Genomic DNA, 6,000 nt, shown 5'->3' with positions numbered 1-6,000 from the left:
AACTGCAAAAGAATCCAGATAGCACCCTGCATCCATGTTGCCGCTTTCTGAACAGTGCGTTGATGTTAGTGTGGCTCAGCTGTACAGCTGGCTGACAGCCAGAGAGGCTGATTCAATTCCTTTCAGTAAGTGAGGAGTTCTAGCCAGAGGCTGTACTGTAGCTAGGGAGTGGCGTCAGCAGATTGGAGGATGTGCAGGCTGCATCAGAGCTCCACTCTCTCACCATTCAGAAGTACCTCATTGTTAAACGGCTGTGGGAACACCGCAGAAGCTGTGGATACACCTTAATGAGCTGGGTAAGTTGCAGTAATTTTTCCTTGTGGTAGTTTAACCACTGCTGTAAAGGGAGGACGGAAAGCTTCGCATGCAAAGTGCTTTTAGGAGAGCCAGGAAACGCAGTTTCAGCAGTAATGGAGAAGTTGTTGTAGACAATTCTTTACTATCTAGGGAGTTGCTGCAAAGGCAGTGGGGGAGCTTTGCTTGATGTCTGTGCTTCCAAGCAGTGATTATCCTGAGAGGGAATGAGCGACATACATGTACCACAGCAGTGGATATTTTGAATGAATGTCTTTATGTTTCGAGATATGATATGTTGACAGCTTTGGCGAGAATTACTTCTCTGCCCTTGCAAAAACATTCGCAATCTGACTCCTCGTACTGTTATCTGTTTATTCACAAGCTGGTAAAATCAGCTGTAAAGCTTTTAAGTGCAGCACTTAACGGTCAGAGGTTGGGCCACAGATGCAATTGCCAAAAACTAGTAGCAGGTTTCACTTTGTATGGAGATAACCACCTAGAAACTGTAGGGTGGGCAACTCATAAGCATTTTTATAGGAATATTTGGAAATCGAACAATTCCAGTGACTCATGAATTTAAAGGTTTGAATCACTTTTCTGACATACTGAATCTCTGCTCAATTAATTCTGGTTTTAAAAAATCTTTCATTTGAGCGCCTGTTGGGATTAGTTACCAACTGCGGCGCAGGGCTCTCGCACTCACATCACTGTCAGTAGATGGGGAGTTCAACACATGCCCCAGAAGTTTGAGGACAAAGTTTAGGCTGATACAGTAGGGGAATACTGAGAGAGTGCTGCACTGTCAAAGTTGCAGTCTTTCAGGTTGAGAAGTCAAATCAAGGCCCCATACATTTTCTCTGGATGGGCATAATGAAAAAAGAAAGGAGTTCTCCTGGTATTCTGGCCAATATTTATCCATCATTAGATGCCATCAAAAGCCGATTGTCCAGCCACTATTGGATTATTATTTGTGGAAGGTTGCTATGCGCAATTTGACTGCCACTCACTCCAAAAATCCTACAGTGACTACATTTAGAAAGTGTTTCATTGGCCATAAAGGATTTTGGAATTTCCTGTGGAAATGAAAGATGCTACACAAATGCAAGCTCGCTATTTATTAATTAGTGACTTCCACTTGTTAAATGTGCCTCATTCAACTCTCCCAGTACGTATTTCTGACTTCCCGCCAGAGGAAATAATTTCTCCATATTTATCTTATTGAATCCTTTTAACATTTTAAACACCCGATCAGATTACATCTCAGTCTTCTAAGCTCAAGAGAATACAAGCCAAGTTTATGGCACCCTGCCTTCATAAATGAACTCTTTTAAGTTCCAGTGTTCAGAAATAATTGAATAGGCATTCTGTATATCAGCACGAGTACTATCATTGAACAAAGGCTGGCAATGTAGCACAATGGAGGAATCATACTACAGATACTATTAATGTTATAGTAATTCTTTGTCAACATTAAGTCACGTAACGAGTTTTTGATTCTGACTTTGTTTTAAATTTGAATTATAACATTTGAGATGAGGGTAATTGTCAGGCTGGAAACACTGGATCTTGTCTGCTGAAGATGGTATAATTTGAAAGCTTTGTGTTTTCTCCAGTGCAAAAATAAACTTGATAAAATAATGCATACAATGTGTGGATAGTAAATTACGGAGAAGAGTATTAAGGCATTGCTGTACTTAAGCAACAACTGATTTGGCATGCTCTCATATTTAATGTGTAGCAGATCTGTAGCAGCAGTCCTCAGAGGATTCCATCTTGCATAGCCATAGGGGGTGTTAACAACAAAGTGTGAAAGGAAAAATGTGACTGGGCGGGGACAATTCTCTGACCGTGCTGTGCCGTTAGTAGGTCATGCCGGGCTCAGAGATTAGCATGCGGACCTAAAAATCCATTTCACTCCTGATGTCAAACAGTTTGCAAATCTTCCTGCCTCTTTCTAATGGCACAAGGCTGATGAGCATATTTAAAGGACATTTTAATGTTCATAGCCCATTCGAAACCCAGTGCAAGGAATTCACTGGCCTTCAGATGTGGCACAATAATGGCAAGAATCACTACTGGTGTCCATTAGCGGAGACCTGGCACAATGGTCACACTGTTTGGCGGAATGGCCAGGCGGTGCCCATCAGGTGGGACCCACTTGGCACATTGGTGGGACCCACCTGACATATTGACAGGTCGTACTGGACAGCCCAGTGATGTTAGTTAGGCACTGCCAGTGTGCTGGGGCAGTGTTGAGGTGGTGGGGCCTGATTGGTGTTATGTCGGAGGTGCTATGTGGGTGGCATCTGTGGGGGAGGGGGGGCGGTGTGGATTGTGCAGGCAGTCTTGATGTGGTGGCATGTTGGGGGTGGGGCAGAGGAATCCCTCAGAAAAGACTCCATTATTCTTGCCATTAAGACACGTAGAAAGATTTTGGGTAAATTCCACCCAGGAAGTAATTGCAACACTAAAGGAAGTGTGTGTTGTATATGTGAATTTTAATATTTTACGAGCTGATTATTCTTGTGGTTTACAAGGAGTCAGGGGATATACTGTTCTGGAAAATGTGACAGGAAAGAGTGATGAAATAAGTGGGTCTCTTATAGCAAATGGTCACTGAGTGCAAGCTTTTTAACATATTATAGATATATGAACCTTTGTCCAGATAATTTTCTTTCTTTTTAGTCTCCTTCCCTCTCCATAGTCCCCTCCTTCCCCAAGCCATAGAGAATTAAATGGGAATTTCTTGGTTCCCGGACTGTGCCAACAATCCTAGTGCAAGCAGCGAGAGATTCCCTCCTTCTTTTCAGAGAATTATTCCTACCGTTGTTTGGAGAACTAGAGTCAGAATCCAGTCATATTGCTGTATGACCTAAAAATAAAATTATTTACGTAGAGTGCAGTTTGTATGTGGAATTCTCTGCTTTAACCTTTTAAGAAGGAAAGAGGATAGTTGCTTGAACAAGAGTGATATTAAAGGGTTTTGTCAGCCAGCAGGAGAGTAGAGTTAAACTATTCACCTGCCATTCTTGCTTTTTCCTTTATCATTGCCTGTCAATTGCCAAACTCCTTCCTCCATGTCCAAGTCTCCAGTCATTAGTTCCATATTTATCTCGCGCTTCTGTCCCATCACTTATCAAACCAACTCTGAGCACATTTTTCCCACAAGGTCTCCCTTCTGCTTCCTTGACTCTATTTTCACTGCTGATAACCAAACTTTCCTTCTTAACTAAGCTGTTCTCTATCTTCAGGTAACGTGCTGCTCATTTCCAGAACTGCCAAGATCACAACCCTTCCTCAAAAAGAAATCCTCAACTCTCTGCCCTTGCAAACTAATGATCCAGCTCTAACCACCTTTTCCTCTCCTAAACCTTTCAACAGTGAGTAAATGTGAGAGAAGCAGCAGGGACATTAACAGTGAGAGAATCTGAGGTGATGGCCTAGTGATATTATCGTGAGATTATTCATCCAGTAACTCAGCTAATGTTCTGGGGACCCAGGTTCGAATCTTGCCATGGCAGCAGGTGGCCCTAGAGTCTCATGTAAGCCAAACCAGGTAAGGATGGCAGATTTCCTTGTAATGCCTCCACATTAGCGGATGAGGTGTGTTTTTTCGATAACGATTTCATGGTCATCAGTAGATTCTTAATTCCAGATTTTGTTTGTGAATTTACATAAAAAAATCTGGAATTAAGAATCTACTGATGACCATGAAATCATTTTCGATTGTTGGAAAAACACACCTGGCTCACTAATGTGGAGACATTAGAAGGAAATCTGCCATCCTTACCTGGTCTGGCCTACATGTGACTCTAGAGCTACAGCAATATGGTTGACTCTGCACTGCCCTGTGAAGTGGCCTAGCAAGCCACTCAATTGTATCAACATCTCAAGAAGGCAACTAGGGATGGGCAATAAATGCTGGCCAGCCAGCGATGCCCATGTCCCACACATGAATGAAAAAATAATGAGTGAATGAAAGGGGAATGGGGAAATTAACAGCAAGAGAATGCGAGAGGAGCAGTGACAACATTGACAGTGAGAGTGTGAGAGAGGAGCAGTAGCGGCATGAACAGTGAGAGTGTGAGAGAGGAACAGTGGCGACATTAACAATGAGACAGAGAGGAGCAGTGAGGATGTTAACAGTGAGCGTGTGTGAGGGGAGCAGTGGCAACATTAATAGTGAGAGTGTGAGAGAGGAGCATTGGGGATGTTAACTGTGTGTGTGTGTGTGTGTGTGTGTGTGTGTGTGGGGGGGGGGGGGGGTTGGGTGGGGGGTTGCGGGGGGGAGCAGTGGGGGCATTAACGGTGAAAGTATGTGATACAAGCAGTGAGGACAGTGAGTGTGTGTGAGAGGAACAGTGGGGACATTAACAGTGAGAGAGTGTGAGAGGAGCAGGGACATTAACAGTGACAGCGTGTGAGAGGAGCAGTGAGGACATTAATAGTGAAATGAGTCTGAAAACAGTGCAAGGATACTAATCAATGTGAGGTCACAGAGAAACAGGTAAGCGATTGGTGAGTATTTTGCTCTTTTGTCTTTCAAAAGTGTGTAATTTATTAATAATTGCAATATTTTATTGGTGGCATTAAGATCTACGAGCAGTAGTAAAGGTTATTGGGAATAGTAGGGTTTATTAATTATCAATGAATTAAGGAAAAGTAATTAATTATCTAACACACAACTAAGATGACAAGGCAGGTAATGTGTTGTGACTGTAGAATATGGGGGCTTCTGAACAGCAGTGTGATCCAGGGCAAACATGTCATAGAGTCATCGAGGATTACAACACGGAAACAGGTCCTTTGGCCCAACTTGTCCATGCCACCCTTTTTTTTTAAACTCCTAGGCTAATCCCAATTACTCGCATTGGCCCATATCCCTCTATACGCATCGTACCCATGTAATTATCTAAAAGTTTTTTAAAAGACAAAATTGTACCCGCCTCTACCACTACCTCTCACAGCTTGTTCCAGACACTCAACCCCTCTGTGTGAAAAAATTGCCCTTCTGGACACTTTTGTATCTCTCCCCTCTCACCTTAAACCTATGCCCTCTAGTTTTAGACTCCCCTACATTTGGGAAAAGATATTGACCATCTAGCTGATCTGTGTCCCTCATTATTTTATAGACCTCTACAAGATCACCCCTCACCCTCCTATGCCCCTGAGGAAAAAGTCCTAGTCCATCCAGCCTCTTCTTATAACTCAATCCATCAAGTCCCAATATCATCCTAATAATTATTTTCTGCATTCTTTCTAATAATATGCTTTCTATAATAGGATGACCAGAATTGCACACAGTATTCCAAGCGTGGCCTTACCAATGTCTTGTACAACTTCAACAAGACATTCCAACTCCTGTATTCAATATTCTGATCGATGAAACCAAGCATGCCAAATGCCGCCTTCACCACTCTGTCCACCTGTGACTCCACTTTCAAGTAGCTGTGAACATGTACCGCTTGATCTCTTTGTTCTGTAACTCTCCCCAGTGCCCTACCATTAACTGAGTAAGTCCTGCCATTGTTCAATCTACCAAAATGTATCACCTCGCATTTGTCTAAATTAAACTCCATTTGCCATTTGTCCGTCCACTGGCCCAATGTCTGTGTCTGTGGCTTTTGGACCTTTGGCTCAGAGGCATTGCGCTGGAGGCACAACTGCAAGCACTGTGATGGGGAAGGTTACCCGGGAACTTTA

At 43.0% G+C, this 6,000-nt stretch overlaps 1 protein-coding gene across 2 annotated transcripts in view; it reads left to right on the top strand.

Annotated features, from left to right (window-relative positions):
* The first annotated feature begins 210 nt into the window (after positions 1-210).
* The window catches only part of LOC145350803 (pleckstrin homology domain-containing family G member 1-like), a 171,797-nt gene continuing 166,007 nt past the window's right edge, over positions 211-6,000 (top strand). For both annotated transcript variants that reach the window (XM_080200113.1, XM_080200112.1), the window contains exon 1: positions 211-296. The gene's annotated coding sequence lies outside the window, so the exon portion shown is untranslated. The remainder of the gene's footprint in view (positions 297-6,000) is intronic.

Source organism: Carcharhinus amblyrhynchos, chromosome 12, assembly GCF_965287045.1.
Source record: "Carcharhinus amblyrhynchos chromosome 12, sCarAmb.v2.hapA, whole genome shotgun sequence".
Lineage (NCBI taxonomy): Eukaryota > Metazoa > Chordata > Chondrichthyes > Carcharhiniformes > Carcharhinidae > Carcharhinus > Carcharhinus amblyrhynchos.
Note: the sequence above shows the minus strand (reverse complement) of the source record. Positions and strands in the feature narration are given on the sequence as shown.